General features: G+C 45.6%; 1 protein-coding gene across 5 annotated transcripts in view; it reads left to right on the top strand.

Annotated features, from left to right (window-relative positions):
• The window catches only part of LOC110485571 (oxidation resistance protein 1), a 213,465-nt gene that overhangs the window by 86,076 nt on the left and 102,683 nt on the right, over window positions 1–24,706 (top strand). The gene's annotated exons all lie outside the window — the stretch shown is intronic.

The following is a 24,706-nucleotide window of genomic DNA, read 5'->3' as shown; positions in this document are numbered from 1 at the left end:
TCTGTTTGGATGTTAACTGGGCCACAGTAATGGATGTTATTACTCAAACATAGCTCTACATCAGAGATACGTACATAGCCTACACACAGACAGAGCCATGTTGTCCACTTACAGTATTCCCTCATTTTCAACATCCATCATCACTCTTCAGTTTTCCTTACTGAATGAAAGTGTCTTGACTTCTGAAGTCAATAATGGCAATAGGGTTGGAAAATCTCAGTAACTTTCACAAAATGTCCAGGTTTTCCAGAAATCCTGATTCCCTGCTTATTCCCTCCTTATTCCGCGAATCAGGAAAACCGTGGAATTTGGGGAATTTTGCAACCATAGGCAATCACAATCAGGTTACATGAGAAGTAGAGCATGGGGTTGTTTACATACAGCCCTGTAAATCCATGTGAGTGTTTGGATTCCAGGGGCTTGTCGGTGATGTGTATGTCTGTGGATGACGACAGTTTACTGTGTTAATCTGGGTCCAGCTAGGTCTGTGGAGAGCTTTCTCAACCTTCGGTGAAATGAACATCACTCCATGTTTCTAATCTTCACCACCCAGTTGATCAGAAAAAAGTGGATTTGGCTTTACGGAGTTTGGCCCTCTGCTTGGCCTCACCATGGCCCAAATACTACAGGATGATGAAACTCTCTGAGGAATGAGAGAGGGATGAAAAATGGAGGGATGAAGATGGAGGGATGAAGGATGGGGTAGAGATAAAGGATGTGGATGTCCTGTCAGCACTCTCTTCCTTCATCTCTCATACAGCAGGCCTCTCTCTGCCTTTTTCACCTCATTGGCCATACAATACTATGCATTTGACCCAGATCTGCCGGTTGCACTCTGCGTGGTTTTATATAGGCCTGTTTGTGATGTACATGCAGGGCTGTAAAGGGCAACCTTTATGGTCACATATGTGGGCCGCATTTTACATTCATAAACCACGCCGTGGCCATTAACACCTTCTTCAGTCATGTTACCTCATTAGCTATCGAGCTAACAACCTGGTAACTTTACCAGTATGTCCAAGCATTTGGGGGCACAGACAGAATGGTAAAGGTACAGCTTCTTCAGGAGATCCATGATCATATGAATTAATGAATGAATGATAGATTTGCATGTGATCACGTACAAACTGACATTCTTGAAGAGACAGTGTACAGTATTCAATGTAGTGCATCTCAATAGGAAACGGTGCTTTTTATACCATGTACAAACCAAATATTTCACAAATTACTGTTTAATTTCAATGACAGGTATTTGTATAGCTTTTATAATGAACAAATGTAATTTACAGGGTTACATTTTAGTTTCTAAAGTATCTAGAATTCATATAGGCCCAATGAAGGCTGTATCTCAATCAATTTACAAATCTTATTTTATGGTGCTCCTTCATTTTATGTGGTGCTCCTAAGTCATCCGCAGGCCCATTTACCACCGGCCCACCTCGCCATCTGATCTTAATGGGTACTGTAATAGATGAGATCGTGTCCTCATCACAGAGATAGCATGAAGAAGAGGTTTTGATGTTGCAGGACAGAGTATAGAGTATTTCTATGGCTTTGTTTTGCCAGTAGAACATCATCCACTAAGCAGTGTCACGGCAGTGTGTGCGTGCATCCGTGTGTGTGTGTGTGTGTGTGTGTGTGTGTGTGTGTGTGTGTGTGTGTGTGTGTGTGTGTGTGTGTGTGTGTGGCGTGTGAGTGTGTGTGTGTGTGTGTGAGAGTGAGTGGCAGCAGGTTTGTTCTCTGTCTGTAGCGATTAGGAGGGGGGCTGAGAGCGACGGAAAGGCAGGGAAGCACATGTCTGGTGTGAAGCGTCCGTGCTCCTCTCCTCAGATCACATGTTGCTGCCTAAAGCTTACCGTATGCTTCCCTGTTGAAACGGTTTGTGCATATAGTACGACGACATTTTGTGACGTTTCAGTTTGTTTTGGTGCGGAAACCTCAAGGAGCAGAAAGGAACTGATGCTAAACTGGACAAATGCCAGTAATGATTCCCCTGACCTTTGAAATGTGTTCTTGGTGGAAAAACACATGGTAAAGCTTTGTAGCATTGCATATATTATCTTGAATTGTTTATTTAGACACCAAAACTGATTACAGCTGAAATTAATTGACCAAGTTGCATGCCACATCTTACTACATCTTTCCTTATTCAAAGTTGCAAAAAACCAATCAAAAACCTAACCTATTTTCTGACCCTCCATCTCTGCATCTGACGGAGATGATGGAAGAGATACAGTGTGTGAGATGTGACCTTTCAGTTGAATGCGTTAGCAGTCAGTTTAGGAAACAAAAGACAAAGCAAGGTCAATGGAGAAAGGCCTTGAACACATGAATCCTTAAGAGTCTATTGACACACCCGTGCATCAATCTAAATAACATGATAAAAAAATCCCCATCAAAATCCGTCTGTTTAAACTAGACATGTTGGCCTTCTGCATCTGCGGTGGAAGGAGTCCGAGCTGCAGTGTTGTATTTCAGACAACGACACATCCTGAAAATAGGCCTCTGAACAACGTCTGTAGCGACTGACCATTATATTACGACAACTCTCCCGAACACAATGATGTTCTCCGTTTTGTTCTACGACCCACACAAGTGTCATGGGACTCGTCTGACAGTAACCCATACAAAGAAATGGAAGTATCGAGGTATCGAGGGGTTAAATATGCGTACAAAAAAATAATCAGTACCAGTCCAAAACGTTTGGACACTGTAATGGGTGCGTGTCGGTGGCAGGGAAGTCAGGCGCAGGAAAACTAACTTGGTATAAACAGAGTTGTTTAATAATAATAATAAGTGCTCATAAAACTCCAAAAACCAAAATATACAAAAAATAATATAAGTGGGTACAAAACCCGTCACACACCGACACATGACTTGCACATAACATACAATAGAACAATCTCCGACAAGGACATGAGGGGAAACAGAGGGTTAAATACACAACATGTAATTGATGGGATTGGAACCAGGTGTGAAGGAAGACGAGACAAAACCAATTGAAAATGAAAAATGGATCAGTGATGGCTAGAAGGTCGGTGATGTCGACCGCCGAACAAGTCGTGACAGTACCCCCCCCCCCCCCCCCCCCCCCCCGACGCGCGGCTCCAGCAGCGCATCGGCACTGACCTCGGGGACGACCCGGAGGGCGAGGCACAGGGCAATCCTGATGGAGACGGTGGATCAATCACGTCCTCCACCGGAACCCAGCATCTCTCCTCCGGACCATACCCCTCCCAGCCCACGAGGTACTGAAGGCCCCTCGCCTGATGTATCCAATCCAGTATGGAACGAACGGAGTACGCCGGGCCCCCTCGTTGTCCAGAGGGGGCGGAGGAACCTCCCGTACCTCAAACTCCTGGAGCAGGCCAGCCACCACCGGCCTGAGGAGAGACACATGGAACGAGGGGTTAATGCGGTAATCGGAGGGAAGCTGTAACCTGTAACATACCTCGTTCACTCTCCTCAGGACTTTAAATGGCCTCACAAAACGCGGACCCAGCTTCCGACAGGGCAGGCGGAGGGGCAGGTTTCAGGTCGAGAGCCAGACCCGGTCCCCCGGTGCGAACACTGGGGCCTCACTACGTTGATGGTCTGCGGCAACTTTCTGGCGCAGTATGGCGCGCTGAAGATGGACATGGGCGGCGTCCCTTATTTCCTCCACAACGCCGGAACCAGTCGTCCACCGCAGGAGCCTCGGTCTGACTCTGATGCCAAGGAGCCAGATACCCCAATACACACTGGAAGGGAGAAAGGTTAGTAAACGCTGCCCACTCCCCCAGCCGGTCCTGACAATAAGACCTCAGAAACCTACCTACTTAACTCTCTCCACCTGCCCGTTACTCTCTGGGTGAAAACCTGAGGTAAGGCTGACCGAGACCCCAGACGTTCTACGAACGCCTCCCAGACCCTCGACGTGAACTGGGGACCCCGATCAGACACTATATCCTCAGGTACCCCGTAGTGCCGGAAGACGTGAGTAAATAGAGCCTTCACAGTCTGTAGGGCCGTAGGGAGACCGGGCAAAGGGAGGAGACGACAGGACTTAGAAAAACGATCCACAACGACCAGGATCATGGTGTTACCCTGTGAAGGAGGAAGATCAGTCAGGAAATCCACCGACAGGTTCAACCATGGCCATTGTGGTGAAAAAGGTGAAAAACGTGGCCTACCTTGCCTGGCGAGGGTTCAGTCTCCTTGCCGCCTGGATGTACTCCAGATTGCGGTGGTCTTCAATGAGAAGATGAGAAAAGGGTCCAGATGAGAAAAGGGTGTTTAGCCCCCTCAAGCCAATGTCTCCACGCCTTCAAAGCCTTGATCACAGCCAACAGCTCCATGTCCCCCACATCATAGTTTCGGTGGCGTACCGAAGCGCTTAGAGAGCACCTATCCCACACTCAGACGCGTCCCCCTCCACTATGAACGCCAAAGAGGGATCCAGATGCGCCAACACAGGAGCCGAGGTAAACAGAGCCCTCAGGTGACTAAAAGCCCTGTCCACCTCAGCTGACCAGTGCAAGTGCACCGGGCCCCCCTTCAGCAGTGAGGTAATGGGAGCCGCCACCTGAACAAAACCCCAGATAAACCTCCGGTAGTAGTTGGCAAACCCTAAGAACAGCTTCACCTCCTTTACCGTGCTGGGAGTCGGTCAATTACACACGGCTACAATGCGGTCACTGTCCATCTCCACCCCTGAAGTGGAAATGCGATACCCTAGGAAGGAGACGGACTGTTGGAAGAACAGACATTTCTCAGCCTTGACGTACAGGTCATGCTCCAGCAGGCGACCAAGCACTCTGTGCACCTGGGACACATGCTCAGCGCATGTAGAGGAGTATATCAAAATGTCATCAATATACACCACTACACCCTGCCTGTGCAGGTCCCTGAAAATCTCGTCTACAAATGCTTGGAAGACTGATGGCGCATTCATCAACCCGTACAGCATGACAAGGTACTCATAGTGCCCAGAGGTGGTACTGAAAGTCGTCTTCCACTCGTCTCCCTCTCGGATACGCACCAGGTTGTAGTCGCTCCTGAGATCTAGTTCGTTGAAGAAGGTTGCCTTATGCATTGACTCTATCGCTGTGGCTATGAGCGGTAGTGGGTAACTATACCTCACAGTGATCTGATTGAGACAATACACGGGGGCAGATCCCCCTCCTTCTTCTTCACAAAAAAAGAAACTTGAGGAGGCTGGTGAAGTGGAGGACCGAATATACCACTGATGCAGGGATTCGGAGACATATGTTTCCATAGCCTCCATCTCCGCCTGTGAGAGGGGATACACGTGACTCCTGGGAAGTGCAGCGTCTACCAGGAGGTCTATCGCACAATCGCCCGTCGATGAGGTGGAAATTGAGTCGCCTTCTTTTTGGAGAAGGAGAGAGCCAAATCGAAATATTCAGGGGGGATGCGCATGATGGAGACCTGGTCTGGACTCTCCACCATTGTAGCACCAACGGAAACCCCTAAACACCTACCTGAGCAATCTCACGACCACCCCGTGAGAGCCCTCTGTGGCCAAGAAACAGTGGGGTTATGACAAGCTAACCAGGGTAGGCCCAGCACCACGGGAAACGCAGGAGAGTCAATGAGGAAGAGTCTAATTCTCTCCGTATGACCCTCCTGCATCATCATGCCCAAAGGCGCAGTGACCTCCCTAATCAACCCTGACCCTAATGGTTGACTATCTAAGGCGTGAACGGGGAAGGGCACATCCAGGGAACGATGGGGATCCCTAAACTAAAGGCTAAAGCTCTATCAATAACATTTCCAGCCACGCCTGAATGGCGCCTTATGCTGGGATTGCGGGGAAAACTCAGGTAACGTGACAGACAAACTTATGAACAACAGAGGACTCTGGGTGAGAGTGGTGCCGGCTCACCTGGGGTGATGCCAGAGTGCCCTGCCTGCTGCCTCGCTTCCCAGAGGAACCAACCCGGCACCGACCGGCAGTGTGACCTCTGACCTCTACCACAGATGGTACACGAGCGTGAACCACCTCCGGTCTCCCTACTCACCGCCCCTCCCAGCTCCATGGGTATCGGAGAGAGAGTGCGGGAGGATGGAACCACCAGACCCCGATCTGAACGTCCGTGAGTAGCCAGCAGGTTGTCCAGCCGGATGGAAAGGTCCACCAGCTGGTCAAACTTGAGGGGTGGTGTCTCTGCAGGCCAGCTCCCGACGGATGTCCTCGCGCAGACTGCAGCGGTAATGGTCGATCAGTGCCCTGTTGTTCCATCCCGCACCGGCAGCCAGGGTCTTAAACTCCAGGGCGAACTCCTGGGCGCTCCTCCTCTCCTGCCTCAGATGGTAGAGGCGCTCACCCGCCGCTCTACCCTCGGGCGGGTGGTCAAAGACTGCCCGGATACGGCAGGAGAACTCCTCAAAATCGTCCAATGCCGCATCTCCCGCTCTCCACACGGCGTTGGCCCACTCCAGGGCTCTCCCGGTGAGGTACGAGACAAGGGCGGACACCCTCTCACGGTCCGATGGAGCCGGGTGGACGGTGGCGAGATAGAGGTCTAACTGCAACAAGAACCCCTGGCAGTCCGTAGCCCTTCCGTTGTACTCCTGGGGCAAGGAGAGACGGATCCCACTGGGTTCAGGCGGGAAAGGGGCACTCAGAAGAGACCCCGGTTGTGCTGGTGGAGGCGCTGGAAGAACTCCCTGTCTCTCCCAGCAGTCCATTTTCTGGACAACGCGATCCATGGCAGCGCCAAGATGTTAGAGCATAACTGCATACTCCTGGACGCGCTCCTCCACCTCAATGGCCGGGGTACCCTCTCCTGCTGACTCCATAGTTATGGTCGGAGATACCGTAATGGGTGTGTGTTGGTGGCAGGGAAGTTAGGCGCAGGAAAACAAACTTGGTATAAACGGAGTCGTTTAATAAATGCTCATAAAACTCCAAAAACCTAAATATTCAAAAAAGTATATAAGTGGGTACAAAACCCGTCGCACAATGACACATGACTTGCACATAACATACAAGTAAACAGTCTTCGACAAGGACATGAGGGGAAACAGAGGGTTAAATACACAACATGTAATTGATGGGATTGGAACCAGGTGTGAAGGAAGACAAGACAAAACCAATGGAAAATGAAAAATGGATCAGTGATGGCTAGAAGGTCGGTGACGTCGACCCCCGAACACCGCCCGAACAAGGAGAGGGACTGACTTCTGCGGAAGTCGTGACAGACACGCCTAATTATTCAAGTGTTTTTTTTTGTTTTTACTATTTTCTACATTGTAGAATAATAGTGAAGACATCAAAACTATGAAATAACACATATGGAATCATGTATTATTCTTCAAGGTAGCCACCCTTTACCTTGATGACAGCTTTGCACACTCTTGGCATTCTCTCAACCAGCTTCATGAGGAATGCTTTTCCAATAGTCTTGAAGGAGTTCCCATATATGATGAGCACTTGTTGGCTGCTTAACCTTCACTCTGCTGTCCAACTCATCCCAAACCATTTCACTTGGGTTGAGGTCGAGTGATTGTGGAGACCAGGTAATCTGATGCAGCACTCCATCACTCTCCTTGGTCAAATAGCCATTACACCGCCTGGAGGTGTGTTTTGGGTCAAATGATAGTCCCACTAAGTGCAAGCCAGATGGGATGGCGTATCGCTGCAGAATGCTGTTGTAGTCTTGCTGGTTAAGTGTGCCTTGAATTCTAAGTAAATCACAGACAGTGTCACCAGCAAAGCACCCCCACACGTCACACCTCTTCCTCCATGCTTCACAGTGGGAACAACACACATGCAGAGATCATCCGTTCACCTACTCTGCATTTCACAAAGACACAGCGGTTGGAACCAAAAATCTCAAATTTGGACTCATCAGACCAAAGGACAGATTTACACCAGTCTAATGTCCATTGCTCGTGTTTCTTGGCCCAAGCAAGTCTCTTCTTCTTATTGGTGTCGTTTAGTAGTGGTTTCTTTGCAGCAATTCAACCATGAAGGCTTGATTCACGCAGTCTCCTCTGAACAGTTGATGTTGAGATGTGTCTGTTACTTGAACTCAGTGAAGCATTTATTTGGCCTGGTATCTAAGGTGCAGTTAGCTCTGATGAACTTATCCTCTGCAGCAGAGGTAACTCTGGGTCTTCCTTTCCTGTGGCGGTCCTCATGAGAGCCAGTTTCGTCATAGCGCTTGATGGTTTTTGCGACTGCTCTTGAAGAAACGTTCAATGTTCTTAAAATGTTCCGTATTGACTGACCTTCATGTCTTAAAGTAATGGTGGACTGTCGTTTCTCTTTGCTTATTTGAGCTGTTCTTGCCATAATATGGACTTGGTCTTTTACCAAATAGGGCTGTCTTCTGTATACCACCCCTACCATGTCACAACACAACTGATAGGCTCAAACGCATTAAGAAGGAAAGAAATTCCACAAATTAACATTTTACACAGCACGCCTGTTAATTGAAATGCATTCCAGGTGACTACCTCATGAAGCTGGTTGAGAGAATGCCAAGAGTGTGCAAAGCTGTCATCAAGGGGTGGCTAAAATATATTTTGATTTGTTTAACACTTTTTTGGTTACTACATGATTCCATATGTGTTATTTCATAGTTTTGATGTCTTCATTAATATTGTACAATGTAGAAAATAGTAAAAATAAAGAAAAACCCAGGTATGTTTACCTAAAGAGGTCCTAACATTCCAAATCAAATAGCTAAATGACCCCCCCTTTAGAGCTTAATACCTCCATTTCTGGCCAACACCTAATTTCAGCTGATCCATTGTGCTATTTCAACATGCCATCAGTCTTTCAGATAAGCCTATGAAGAGCTGTTTGAATAGGGTAGAGAGGTGTTTGGCTCAGTATGGTATAATGCTAAAGGAATGTCTCATTTTAGCTTTATGCCAGCGGTTGAAGGATTTTTCTCCTCAGCTCAGAAGGAGATTGAGCGGCATCAGCGGGACGATTTGCGGAGATTACATTCTACGAGGTGCCTGCCGCAAGTAATTGAAACTAAAAATAACTTTAAAAATGTTTTGCATCCGGAGACAGCAGCAGCCCAGTGTTGGTGACAAGCTCTCTGTCACTGCTCTGTTGTCTCTGACGCTCTCTCAGTCCCTCCCTCCCTCCTCAACTCCCTTTATATTGAGACGTCCTGTTGACAGATTTGTCTAACCTGTCCACCATTAAGGCTTTGGCTAGGCTACCAGTTACCAGGAAGCAATACAGATTTCCATCAAAAAATAACACAAGGTGCTTATAATGCATTATAAATAGGGTATTCAAGTGTTACCTATTGTTGTGCTTGTTGATCCTGTTTTTGTTCATGTTTAAAGGGGAGATGTTGTTTACCCTCTACAGTTTGTTAAACAGAATGGGGTGATGGGGTAACTGGGTAACGTTGTTGTGTGTTCCTCTGCAGATGCTCATTGTGCAAAGGGTTTTTGTGTACAGTGGTATGAGGGAAACAAAACAGAAGTAACTGTTTGGGTTAACTGATTAGCAAGCAACTATTAAACTGATACACATCTGTATTTGGGGGTTCAATTAAAAAGCAATTAATGATGTCAGTGCTTGGGGAGAAACATTAACCTAATTTTCTTTCTGTCCGGGTTTTCACTTATGCAGACAGGAGGGATCTGTTGAAAAGTAAAAAAGTCTGCAAAGAGAAAGTAGGAAAGTGTGTAGAACACACTCAACTAAAAAGTAAGGCGTTATGAGAGAGACTATCGGACTGCATTGTGCTTATGCTGTTGTCAGTGACTCTGTCTCCATGTGTTATGGAGAGGATATTGATATATTGGTCAGTGTCTCTGTCTGTTCTGGAGTATAGACCCACTAGCCTGTGACTGTCTATCTGTATCCTTGTGGCATGGGATGTGTCGTTTAAGAAGTTTGTGGGAGACACTGGCTGATGAATTGGCGGTGGCAGAGCACTGATGTGGGGGGGACCCTCCTCCTCTGTATGTGTTGCATGCAGACGGACGGACGGACGGACGGACGGACGGACGGACGGACGGACGGACGGACGGACGGACGGACGGACAGACAGACAGACAGACAGACAGACAGACAGACAGACAGTCTTGCATGCATCCATGCTGCTCCACACACCTTCCCACTTCCAGGACCCAGATGCGTCTGGCTGATTGAGGCTGGCAGGGGGGAGATGTCTGCTGCAGAACACGGCCAAAGAAAAGACAGGATCTCTCTATCTATTTATTTCTCTCTCTCTCTGTCTCTCTCTCTTTCTCTCTCTATCTCTCCTTCTCTTTCTCTCTCTTGCTCTCAATTCAATTCAAAGGGCTTTATTGGCATGGGAAACATAAGTTTACATTTTATTTACCTACATTGGCAAAGCAAGTGAAATAGATAATATACAATAAGAAATAAACAGTATCTCTCTCTCTCTCTTGCTCTCAATTAAATTCAAAGGGAGTTAACTGGCTTGTTCAGGGACAGAACGACAGATTTTTACCTTGTCGGCTCGGGAACTCGAGGATTCGATCCAGCAGCCTTTCGGTTATCGCCACCCCGATCACAACATTACTAATGGTAATATAATCTACCAGGGATGATAACTCTTTCTCTGGCTGCGTCCCAAATGGCACCCTATTTCCTACATAGTGTTTTACCAGGCCATGGTCGAAAGTACTGCACTATATACGTAAGGATCAGGGCCATTTAGGACAGAACCTCTATGTCAGACCATCTGATGCCAGGCCTGGCCTCACACTAACGACCATGAGTGTGTGGCATTACCGTTCCCATTACCGTACCCTCGGAACATGCACGTAGGCTGGGAGCTAAGGAATGAATCTGTTTAGCAGGTTACTGGCCTCTGGCTCTGGGTGGGGGGAGGGAAGAAGGAAGAGAGGGTGGAAGGAAGGGAGGGAGAGAGGGTGATAGGGCAAAAGGAAGAGAAGGTGAGAGAGGAGAAGGAGAAGAGGGTGATAGGGAGGGAGAGAGGGTGAGATGTGGTTTAATAAGCTAGCAGGAAGGATGTCTCTCTCTCATCTTAACTGCTGCAAACAGTTTTACAGGATCAAAGTCATATTGATGTGGAACTTCCTTCCACTACAGTACATTTCAAAGCCGTCCTCCCCACGACCTGTTTCAAACTCCACTTTGTGTTGTGAAGGAATGTACGTAGGAAGGGAGCCAGGGAGCCAGCCAGTCAGTTTGTCCTTCCTCTCCTGATGGTTCCTTCTTTTCCAAGTGGATTTATCGCAGCTCCCTCCCTCGCTTTCAGGAAGACAATAGATGTCCCATCAGAGCAGTGCTGTGAGAGGAGGGAGAGAGGGAAAGAGGGAGAGAGAGAGGGAGAGAGAGAGAGTGCAGGCATAGTCTGGTCCTGACTCCCTGACCTCTGACCTAGGACAGTGACCTTGTCTAAATAATAGATAATCTTAACCTCTTTTCATGCAACAACCAATCCAAATGTATTTTACATGGAGGAAAAGTACAAATTGTTCAAATAAGAAGGGAGCTGAGTTCAGAAGTACAGGGAATATAGGGACATATATTTCAGACAAGAGGTCTTCATGGATCAGGGTAGACCCGATATGCCCGAGACACGACCCGGGCCCGGTGAGGTTCGGGGTCTGAAATTCTAACTTTTCCCTCAGGTCCGGGTTGGGTCCTGTTTGATTGTCATCTGGTCTCGGGTCTATATCACTACAGCTGATAGACCTGAGGGGACTCGAATGGACCCAGCCACGGCTCTGCATTGCCTATCAGATATTTACGCTAATAAGGTGAATTTACTAACTTATAGAAGGCCCTAGCCAACATTTAAGGACCTATTTGTTAACCAGGAGAGCAACATGATAAACATACTTTTTTGTCACTCAGGTCCAATCAATCGGGTCTAGGTCAAGTTGTCCTCGTGTCCATTCGGGTTCAGGTCTGATTGTTCTCGGGTCCGTTCAGGCCCTGGTCCTCATTTAATAAATATAATCAGTCCATTCAGGTCCGGTCTGATTGTGTTCTTCCTGTGTTCGGGTCGTTTCGGGTCAGGTTCCAACATTTTGGAACCTCTAGTTCAGACAGAGTTCATCACCACATTTGAGAGACATACATAGTATGCAGTGGTGTTAGGAGCTGCTTGTCCTATATACACCAGCCAATCTATAAGCTCTGAAGCACTGAAGAGCACCACATGAAAAAAACTACATTTTGGTTTGATTGAAGTGAGTCAGACAGTGGGATAGTTAGCTAGCTGTGCTGTGTGTGGTATCTGCCTCAGGACCTCCCCACTTTCATCTTCCTGTCGCTCTGACTTACTTTAGAGTTTTCAACCCAGACAAACTTGTCTCCATCCGTCTGTCTTCCTGTCTGTCTTCTTTTTCTGGGAGAGGAGGAGGAGGGGGGAGAAGGTGTGAAGGAGTGGTGTGAGCAGTCGCTCCAGACTGTGCTCGAGTGTTGCCAACGGTGCCTGCTGCAATAGGGCATCAGGTCAATGTTCCCCTCTGCCAAACTGCCTGCCAACAGCCAACAGAGAAGGAGGGATGGAGGTAGAAGGGGGGGGGGAAAGGGGAAGAGGTAGATGGAGAGAGAGAGAGGGAGGAAGGGAGAGAGGGTGAGAGGGAGAGATGGATGGTGGGACTGTGAGAAGGAGGGAGTACAGTGTAACAGTGAAAGGAAGGGAGAGCGTGTGAGAAGAAGGAAGAGAGAGAGGGAGTGTGACAGGGATTGAGTGTGAGTGTCTTTGGGTCAGGCCACGGAAATGCCACACATCCATCCACAGATAACATATTCATACTTCCCTGTATGTATACATGGCTCACCAGATAACACACCAAGAGATGAGGTGGAGCAGGTTCATACATACCCACGTCTCCACCAACCAACCACCATCAGCCCCAACATCATCTCCAACATCACTCCCAATATCTTCTCTAACATCACCACCAACATCACCCCAACGTCGGCTACTGTGGTGTTAGAGTTATTGGATTTAGCCTTTTTAACTACGAAATGTTCCACAACATTCAACAACCCTGTGACCTCCTCATACGGTGCCAGCGACCCGAGTGCCATGGCACCAGATGTTGTAGCCAGCCTATCAGAGGTGCTCCCCCGGATCGAACACAACAGATGCCTTGCAAGGGCACAGAATGACGTGAAATATTTAGCATGCAGAGAAAGCAGAGAGCAGGGTGTGTCTGAGACAAGCCTGAGCATTACTATTTGAAGGGCACAGTGCGGAGCAGAGAGAGAGGGAGAGAGAGGCACACACTCACTCACACACACACACACACACACACACACACACACACACACACACACACACACACACACAAACACACACACACATATATTTTAGTTCTCTTACCTACAGTGCTATTGTGCTTTCTCTCTCTCTCTCTATCTCTCTCTCTCTATCTCCCTCTCTCTCTGTCTCCCTCTCTCTCTGTCTGTTGGCCTTGCCCTCTGTCTGTCTCTTTTTCTATCTATCTGTCGGTCTCTCTCACACACACACACTGGGGTTGTGGTACTGATCATTAATGAGGGCAGTCAGTCAGAAGGTTGAGCATTAACAAATGAGTCTGACTTCCCCTCTTCCCTATTCGCCTCAGAGGTCAGCTGAGGCATCCTGAGTCAGGCAGACACACAGCAAAACCTGAAATGGCACCCTATTCCCTAGCAAGTGTGCACTATGTGGCAGCCCTATGTAGCTCTGGCCAAAAGTACTGAACAAGGAACTAGTGTGCCATTTCATACACAGAAAGGTAGAGGACATTCACCAGAACATATTGTATGGAACTGCACTTAGTTCTATTATAACACTTCCCTTTTCTTATCATCTTCCTACCTTCCTTTCCTCCTCTCTTTTCTACTCACAGAGGTAGCTAGCCTTATGATGAAGATCATATATTCTACAATCTACATGCTGTCAGAGAGCTGCCAAAATGCAATCTGCTTGAATCCTCAGTGGATGTCCTGTTTTTTCAACGCCACAAGCTTCTTAACGTGGCAGGCATGATGTTGAATCCATTAAGGCTGTCGGCCAATCATCTCTCTGCCTGTCCTCGTGGCTCGGCAAATGATAGTGAGGAAATAGGAGCGAGGCTAGCAACCAGGAGGCCATTTACAGAATGCAGCAGCACAACAGTCTCAAGGCTCCACGCCATGCTCACTGAAGGGAACAACAAGGGCAGAGGTAGTGTGTATGTGTGTGTGCTTCTGTGTGCACATGCGTGCACTTGTGTGTACATGTGTGCATTACAGTTTTTTTTGATTGCTAAACGACAGTGGGCACAACTGGAGTCACATGTGCAAAACTCTAACTACAGTCTGCACTACCAACAGTCACCTGAGCTAAACAGTTCACATCACCTGCAAAACTCATTCCAAGCAACACAACTCTTAACACATGGCTCAAAACACGCCCAGTGCAGCCAAACACTATGCACAACCCTCACTGAGATAACACACACTGTCACTCAGAACACACTGAGAGTAAAAACACTAGCATCAAACACCAATACAGAAAATACAAACTTTTCATCTTTACAGTTTGAACAATTTCAGTGACTTCATACAAAGTCATATTTTCTTCAAAGAAAAGAGTGACATTCTTTCACATGATTTATAATTTTTTTTATAACATAACAATTCTTTAAGGTAAATGAAAATTAGCAGTTTGCTTCAATAGTCTGTAGTAATTTACGGAATTACAGTAATGAGAAAAAAAAGGTAGAAACTAAAAGTACATACTGTAATTCGAACAAATAATTGAGGGGCTAATCCTGCCTCTCTCTAGCATCAGGCCACAGGTTTTCTTCAACATCACATCTAATGTTTTCTCTTACCATGCACCTGGGGAAGAACCTTCTGGAGTGCCTTATCCATCCCTGGCAGTCCTCTGGACTCGTGTCCTCACATCCGGCACGCATGGCTTCCAAAAGAGACATTTGGTCATGTGGGTGGTGACCAAACACTTTCCACCTCCAGGCAGAGAAAAACTCCTCTATTGGGTTGAGGAAGGGTGAATATGCAGGCAGGTACAAAACCATAAATCTGTGATGTGCTGCAAACCAATCTGTGACAGCTGCAGAGTGGTGAAAAGCAACGTTATCGCAAACTATGACAAAAACTTGGGGGTTTCTTACTGGCTCCCCCTGTTCTGCTGGCACTAGCTGAGCATAGAGCTGTTCTAGGAAAGCTATAAGCCTTTCTGTGTTGTATGGGCCAATGAGTGGTGTGTTGAGAAGCAAACCATCATTGGACATTGCAGCACACATGGTGATATTTCAACCCCTTTGTCCTGGAACCTCCACAGTGGCCCTTTGACCTATAACATTCCTTCCTCTGCGCCGTGTTTTGGCAAGGTTAAATGCAGCTTCATCGATAAATACAAATGAATGTGGTCTTTCCAGTGCTTCCACCTCCATTACTCTCTGAAAAACAGTAAGTGCACAGTTCTACTGTAGAAATGCTAGTGTTTTTTTTTACTGTAAATATTTTGTATAGCTGTGTACGTAACCTCAGACGTCTTACCTGGACATATTGGTATCTTTGCTCTTTTACCCGTTCACTGTTTCTCTCGAACGGTACAGTGCATAACTGTTTCATTGTAACTTGGTGTTTCTTTAGGACTCGAGCAATAGTTGTTGTGCTGACAGAATTAACATTTTCAAATATATCATTATCAGCCAGCACTCTATCTTGAATCTCCCGCAGTTATATTGCATTGTTGACAACAACCATGTCAACAATAGCATTTTCCTGCGCATCTGAAAATATTTTTCCTCTTCCCCCTGTTGGGGGCAGCCTTTGGGTCCTGTTGTAAAAATATATTTTACAGTCAAACCCACTGTAATATATATCTGTGTAAATATTCTATAATTGCAATACAAAATAGATTCCTGTAATGTTTTCATTTACTGTAAGGATGTAACTCTCTCCTGTTTGCATGATGGAAAATTCGCATTACAGATGCCACTGTGGATCTTTGCAGATTGGGTTGCACCCTCAACCCTGCCTCTCTCAATGAGAGACCATGGTTCACGACATGGTCTATAAGTGTAGCCCTTATTTCATCTGAAATAACAGCTCTTTGTCTTCTTTGTCTTCCTCCACGCATCCGCCCTCTCCCTGCCACCCTTCTCCCTCCACGAACCCATCTTCCTTGTTCCATTTCCAAAATGAGTCTTTCTGAGCTCTACCTATATACAGTATACTGTAATATGTGTGTGTGTGTGTTCACTAACAAGTCTAAAACAAGACACCTGCTTAGCCTTTCAGCTGAAATTGCAATCAGCAGTGTTTGAAAGGCACAAGGCTGAAATCTATTCCGTTTTGAATGTGTGGTTCACAGTTTTGACAGCAGTGTGTTAGCATTTGAACAAAGTGCTGTAAATCCACAGTGTTGTGCAGGTTGTGGTTAAAGTCATGGGATAAGTGTGTAGAGTTTTGAAAACTGTGTTCAACCAATGAAAAACGAACTAGAGTTTGGTCCACATGAACTGCTGCTGTGCAGACTGTAGTTAGAGTTTTGCACATGTGACTCCAGTTGTGTCCACTGTCGTTTAGCAATCGAAAAAAACTGTAATGTGCATTTGTGTGTGTCTATTATGCTTGAGTGATGCACAGAGAGAGATCCAGAAGAGAAATATGCCCTGGAGTTCAAGTCATTCAAGTGAACAGTGATTTTTTTTCTGCTTTTGTTGGCCACGATAATTCCTCTGTTAGTGAATTGAAAAGGCCTTGACTGGGGGCTGTTTTTGGTTGATATTGATATGGTTTTAGAAAATGAATAACAACCATCCCTCTGAGTTTATATGAGCAGCATTGTTGATTTATGGGCAGGCTTTGATAAAAACAAAGCTGTTCCACTTTGTTGGCAAACACTGTTAAGTGGAGGATAAATCATTAAAGCCAGCTAGGGTTTGGTGGTGAGACATTGTTCTGTTGGTACACTTGAAGCTGCTGTGTGTGTGTGTGTGTGTGTGTGTGTGTGTGTGTGTGTGTGTGTGTGTGTGTGTGTGTGTGTGTGTGTGTGTGTGTGTGTGTGTGTGTGTGTGTGTGTGTGTGTGTGCGTGTGTGCGTGCGTGCGTGCGTGCATGCGTGCGTGCCTGGAACCTTTTGAGATGATGTGGTAGGGGAAAAGAAAGGTAAATTACACACTACACTCTGTGTTCCCAAGTGTTTTACAGTATTTAGACCCGTAAGAACATACAATATTTAGACCCGTAAATCATAGTCGGTGGTAATATTGTGTGGTAACCTACACTCCAAACTCAACTCCTGGGGCAATCCGAGAGCCTGGTCCGTTTCTGTTGTCTCTGTCATAACCTAGCAGTACAGGATCAGAGAGGTTCACTGTGAAGTCTGAGGACAGGACAAGACCCAGGGATTACACAGATTTGATTATCTTTCTACCCGGATCAAAAGATGTGGCAAAGTTTCTGCTGTCTGTCAGTTCACAGGGGAGAAGTAAAATCCAAAAGCCAAAACAAAGCCAAAAAGAAAAACAGCAAGTGTTTTCTGAACTGACAGCAGTTGACAAAGCCCTGTCAGGGATTAAAATATGTCATCAAACCAGTGTATTCAGCTGAAGGGTATACAGTAGCACGTTGGACATCGCTCACTGACAGAGGGCTTTTCCTGTCCAACCCACCACTGTATTGTCACACTGCTTAATGTCTTACATAACAGATGAAGATGGAAGGTGCAGTGGAAGATCACATCTTTATGATTCTACACCTGAATTACCAGAGGGTTGTCACATGTTACACTTAACGGTTCATTCCAGCAAATCATCTGTATTTCTAGATCGGTCACTAAAAGTGTGATTTAATATGATGCCACTTCCTTGTTAGCTTCATTGAGTGTGCTGTACAAAGTAACAACACACAATCACAGTCACATGAATATAATTACTCTAACAAACATTCCCATGCAGTTCATTCTATTTCTATGCATACTATATCTAATCAATGTAAATAGTCCGGGTGGCCATTTGATTAATTGTTCATCAGTCTTATGGCTTGGGGGTAGAAGCTAGTAAGGAGCCTTTTGGTCCTAGACTTGGCGCTCCGGTACCGCTTGATGTGCGGTAGCAGAGAGAACAGTCTATGACTTGGGTGACTGGATTATTTTACACCGCCTAGGACCTGGATGGCAGGAAGCTTGGCACCAGTGATGTACTGGGCAATACCCACTACCCTCTGTAGCGCCTTACAGTCGGATGCCGAGCAGTTGCCATACCAGGCTCTCGATGGTGCAGCTGTAGAACTTTTTGAGGATCTGGGGATCCATGACAAATCTTTTCAGTCTCCTGATGTAGAAAAGGTGTTGTCGTGCCCTCTTCATGACTTTATTGGTGTGTTTGGACCCTGATAGAGTGTTGGTGATGTGGACACCAAGGAACTTGAAACTTTTGACCAGCTCCACTACAGCCTCATTGATGTTAATGGGGGTGTGTTCAGCCCTCCTTTTCCTGTAGTCCACAATCAGCTCTTTTGTCTTGCTCACATTAAGGGAGAGGTTGTTGTTCTGGCACCACACTACCAGATCTCTGACCTCCTCCCTATAGGCTGTCTCCTTGTTGTCAGTGATCAGCCACTGTTGTGTTGTCAGCAAACTTAATGATGGTGTTAGTGTCGTGCTTGGCCACACAGTCGTGGGTGAACAGGGAGTACAGGAGGGGACTAAGCACGCACCCCTGAAGGGCCACAGTGTTGAGGATCAGCGTGGCATATGTGTTTTTGCCTACCCTTACCACCTGGTGCTGGACCGTCAGGAAGTCCAGGATCCAGATGTAGAAGGAGGTGTTTAGTCTCAGGGTCCTTAGCTTAGTGATGAGCTTTGTGGCCACTATGGTGTTGAATTCTGAGCTGTAGTCAATGAACAGGATTCTGACTTAGGTTCCTTTTGTCCAGGTGGCAAATGGCAGTGTGGAGTGTGATTAAGATTTCGTCATCTTTGGATCTGTTGCAGCGGTATGCAAATTAGAGTGGGTCTAGGGTTTCCGGGATGATGGAATTGATGTGAGCCATGACCAGCCTTTCAAAGCACTTCAGGGCTACCGACGTGAGTACTACGGGGTGGTAATCATTTAGGCATGTTACCTTCGCTTTCTTGGGCACAGGGACTATGTGGGTCTATTTGAAACATGTAGGTATTACAGACTCCGTCAGGGAGAGGTTGAACATGTCAGTGAAGACACTTGCCATTTGATCCGCACATGCTTTGAGTACACATCCTGGTAATCCATCTGGCCCCACGGCTTTGTGAATGTTGACCTGTTTAAAGGTCTTGCTCACATCGGCTACGGAGAGCGTGATCACACAGTCATCCAGAACAGCTGGTGCTCTCATGAATGCTTCAGTGTTGCCTGCCTCGAAGCGTGCATAAAAGACATTTAGCTTGTCTGGTAGGCTCGCGTCACTGGGCAGCTCGTGGCTGGGTTTCCCTTTGTACTCCGTAATAGTTTGCAAGCCCTGCCCCATCCGACGAGCGTCAGAGCCGGTGTAGTAGGATTCAAACTTAGTCATGTATTTAAACTTTGACCTTTTGAGGGTTCGTCTGTGGGCCAAGCAGGATTTCTTATAAGCGTCAAGATTAGTTTCCCACTCCTTGAAAGCGGCAGCTTTAGCCTTTAGCTCAGTTGGATGTTGCCTGTAATCCATGGCTTCTGGTTGGGATATGTACGTACGGTTACTGAGGGGATACGGTTACTGTGGGGACGACGTCGTCGATGCACTTATTGATGAAACCGGTGACTGAGGTGGTATACTCCTCAATGCCTTTGGATGAATCCTGGAACATATTCCAGTCTGTGCTAGCAAAACAGTCCCGTAGCATCAGCGTAGCATCCGCGTCATCTGACCACTTCCATATTGAACGAGTCACTTGTAATTCCTGCTTTAGTTTTTGCTTGTAAGGAGGAATCAGGAGGATAGGATTGGGGGGTGAGGGAGAGTTTTTTTTATGCATCTCTGTGTGTGGAGTAAGGTGGTCTAGAGTTTTTTAAATGGCACCTTTAAGTCAGCTCAAATAATTTCCCTTTCCACTGCAGTATGCAGCTATCTACCTGTTTTGTTTGTAGTCTCAGCACTTTCATAAGCAAGCTGTCAATGTTCAGGGCTCATTGTTCAGACAGAATGCCACCAGCTCAGGCCGTTTGACAACAGAACTGCTGCTCTAGCATTTAGTGAGGGTTAGATGAGACTGGGAGTCTACAGTCTGCATTCTCCCTCCATTCATTATGCAGACCTTTCCTACCCCAGAGAGCTACAGCCCTGGCAATTAAGGACACCTGCACCATGTAAGATATAGAGTTTATTCAATTTCGATTTTGCATCCCAATATTGCACTTTATATACATCACAGAAGACTGACATATAACAAAACCATTTGACATACACTACCGGTCAAAAGTTTTAGAACACCTACTCATTCTAGGGTTTTTCTTTATTTTTACTATTTTCTACATTGTTGAATAATAGTGAAGACATCACAACTATGAAATAACACATATGGAATCATGTAGTAACCCAAAAAGCATTAAACAAATAAAAAAATATTTTATATTTGCCTTGATGACAGCTTTGCACACTCCTTTTTCTCCCCAATTTTGATATCCAATTGGTAGTTACAGTCTTGTCCCATTGCTGCAACTCCCGTACGGACTTGCGTCCTCCAAAACACGACCCAGCCAAGTCGCACTGCTTCTTGACACATGCTCTCTTAACCCGTAAGCCAGCCGCACCAGTGTGTCAGAGGAAACACCGTACAACTGGCAACCGAAGTCAGCATATATGCGCCTGGCCCTCCACAGGGAGTCGCTAGAGCGCGATGGGACAAGGACATCCCGGGCCGACCAAACCCTAAACTAACCCAGCCGACGCTGGGCCAATTGTGCTCCACCTCATGGGTCTCCCGGTCGCGACCGGCTGCAACACAGCCTGGGATCGTACCTGGGTCTGTAGTGACGCCTCTAGCACTGCGATGCAGTGCCTTAGACCACTGCGATACTCGGGAGTCGGAGTTTACATTTTTTTTTGTTTATTAATTAGGAAATTAGGAAAAATATGAACATTCCACCCATTAGCCCATTAGGTCATTTGACTGCAGGAAAGGGCTACGGTAGGATTGGATAGGCCTTCGTCACTATAAATGGCCACAGAGGGTTATGGCTCTATCATTACCATTAATTCAACTTTGAAGAGAACCAATTCATTCATATGGAGATATGCCATAGGCTGCACTATTATAGTGTGTTTGAGCTTATAATGAGTGTCTAATTGTTCAATAATAGCTAAGATAGAGGTAATTAATAGGCTGCTAATGGAGCGTGGGAGAACAGGGATACATACGGTATATATAATGACATAACAGTGTAATTGACAGAAAAATACATTTCCGTTGTGTATTTCTATCCATTTCCTTTTATCACACAACAAAATAAAGGCATGAGCAATTTGAAGGTCATTCAGACAGTGAACGTTGAGTAAGGCTTGCCTGGAGTCTTAATGTCTAAGTGCTGAATCCTGCCTGATTTCCATCCCCACAAGGACACAGAACATTATTAGGTTTCTTCATGATGGTGTTTTTTCTGTCAGTCACAATGCTGTTGCATAACACAGTGTAATGGGACTCATAACTGTCATATCGGCCATTTTGCTGTTATGGATGTCAAACTCAGCCAAGCTAGTGCTGCAGCATATCTACATGACAAGCCTCATATACAGTCACATAAACTAAAGGCAGTGTTTTTGTTGTTTTCATAAGCGAGTGGAGTGGAGCCAAGCTGCCCCCTTTCCTCTAGCTCTAATCCGTCTTACTGGGTGTAGTGATAAGCATGTTTGACTTGGCCCACATTTCCTGTGTTGTTTCTGCCTTGCCAAACCATGTGACTCCCAGTCCCTGTAGAGATGTATAATCTGAGTGATGCCTGTTAGGCACTGCTCTCCTCCTGGACCAAGCAACAGAACAGCAGGGAAGGAAAACAAAATGCCCGCTTTTCATTTGCTTTCCTCCCTCCATTTTCTCCTTCCCTCTTTTCCCAACCTCTTCGCCCTCATTAAATGTTTTGCTGCTCATAGATAGATAGATCTGTTGGTGAGAGCTGGTGGCTTTGTTGACATGCTTTGCCGTCTCACCTCCCCATGTGATAGGATTGAACGCCATAGGGCCACTGGTGACACAGCCGTCTCTGAACCCAGCCCATTGGCCCGCTGAAAGCTGTGATAAACCGTGCCGATGCAAGCTGTAGCCAATCAGATCAGACGGTGTGTGTAGATTGAGGAGGGTGGTGGATAGTTGCTGTACACCAATTGAAGGCTATTGAGATGCAGCCCAGTTGTCAGGGAGCTTGCACTAATTACCTCTGAAGAAAGAAAAAAAAAATGGTGTAATTATATTGTTTAATAAGATCCATCTTTGTTTTCTAAGCAGTGGTAGTTATCAATACAAACCAATTTGATAATATTATTCCTATTATTTCTGATATTGTATGGGAGGTTTTGGCTTGGACAGGACTTCCTTTACATACCTTACTCCTGTTATTGTGGTAAACGTATCTTACCATATATGATGATTAGATGTGTTGAACACTAAGCAAGGCGACACCAGCCAGGCATTGTTGTGATCCCTATGGACCATGTTATTGTTTTGCTGGTCGGTGCCACAGACTACACTGTCCTGATTAGGGGCTGATATTTCAGCGGATGGCACAAAACAGCTGCAGTCTGTTTACATGCGTGCGCGCGCACGCACGCACGCACGCACACACACACACACACACACACACACACACACACACACAACCCAGCCAGTGAATCATATATGGAAGGAGGACCCTCACTGATGAGGCGATAATTATTGTTTTCTCCCAAGGGATTCTGGGATAGACATCACACACACCTACAGGTTTTCTCTTCCTGTCTAATCTCCTCCAGAACCTTGTTCGCCACAGTGTAACTCTACCTCTCTCTTTCATTATAGCATGTTCACACGCTGAAAACTTTACCTCAGAAACAATCATCACAAAACAAACCCTTTATTTATGTTACTCCTAAAAAAAGCATAGGTTTTAGTAGAATATTTATCAGGGTCCTCAGAGCAACATACTGCCCTCGAAGCTACGTCAGTATGATCACCTATGGAAATGTTTAAATTTGTTCAATGTTTTCTTTAAGATAGGGCCTACTACTAGGGTTGTTGTTTATGGGACTCATAACTGCTGCTGCCAGTTAAACTTCTCTGTCTGTTGGTGTCTCTCCTTGGATGTACTGTACACAAAAGTGATTGACAGTGTTTCCATATAGATGGTGTATTTCATTACCTTGTAGAGGCTATGTCATGTTTGCTGTTGTCTGTCCTGGGAGAGGAGCTAGTGGAATGAAATGAAATGGCTGGAGCTGGAACAATTCCCTCTGAGGGAAGAAAGGAGTGCTGAGAAGAACCTTGTATCGCTGCTTCAGGCTACTCTGACAGGCCTTGTCTACAGGAAAGACTGACGGACTTTAGCTTACATACCCTAGATAGTACTTTACATACCCTAGATAGTACTTTGCATACCATAGATAGTACTTTACATACCATAGATAGTACTTTACATACCATAGATAGTACTTTACATACCATAGATAGTACTTTACACACCATAGATAGTACTTTACACACCATAGATAGTACTTTACATACCATAGATAGTACTTTACATACCATAGATAGTACTTTACACACCATAGATAGTACTTTACATACCATAGATAGTACTTTACATACCATAGATAGTACTTTACATACCATAGATTGTACTTTACATACCATAGATAGTACTTTACACACCATAGATAGTACTTTGCATACCATAGATAGTACTTTACATACCATAGATAGTACTTTACATACCATAGATAGTACTTTACATACCATAGATAGTACTTTACACACCATAGATAGTACTTTACACCCCATAGATAGTACTTTACATACCATAGATAGTACTTTACATACCATAGATAGTACTTTACACACCATAGATAGTACTTTACACACCATAGATAGTACTTTACATACCATAGATAGTACTTTTGGAGTACTTGTTCATCCATTTACACTATCTTACCTCATGTTTTTGATTTTCCATGCTTTATAAAGTTGATGATATAGTACAGTAGTAGGCAGGGAAATCCGTGACTGGCAGGTATACAACATCTTCATAATCATTGTGGTGTTTTTGTTAACTCGCAGGTGCTGCATACTTCTATAGTGTTTCTCCTGCATGTTTGATACCTGGATTAGTTTAGTGAACTTTGTACTGAACTTGTTTATAAATAAACTAGCCTGTTGTCTAAATCCTATGGTGAGACGTTTAATTGGCTTTCACACTTTGGCGTAGGTTCCTTTGATTTAGGTCAGTGTCTCATAGGATAAGGTTTAATCATGTGTAGGTCATCTTGTGTAAGCAAGTGACCCACTTCACTTTACAGCATCAACCGTGTTTGTATTGTGAAATTGCTATCTGACATTGTGTGTAGAAAGTTACCACGTCTGGGTCAAATACATAACGTCAAATACTTTCAAATATTTGAGCTGTGCTTGATTTCGTTTGCCCAGGCCTACAAGGGAACCAACAGATTAGTCTCAAAAGTGCAAACTCCAGTTAACACATATCATTACACGTATTATCTATTTGATGTTTGATCAATGACAGCATATCTCGTTCAGAATAGTGTCCAATTCATATTCCTGTTATAATAT

Source organism: Oncorhynchus mykiss, chromosome 2 (assembly GCF_013265735.2).
Source record: "Oncorhynchus mykiss isolate Arlee chromosome 2, USDA_OmykA_1.1, whole genome shotgun sequence".
NCBI classification, from domain to species: Eukaryota; Metazoa; Chordata; class Actinopteri; order Salmoniformes; family Salmonidae; genus Oncorhynchus; species Oncorhynchus mykiss.
This window is presented reverse-complemented; position numbering and strand designations above follow the sequence as displayed.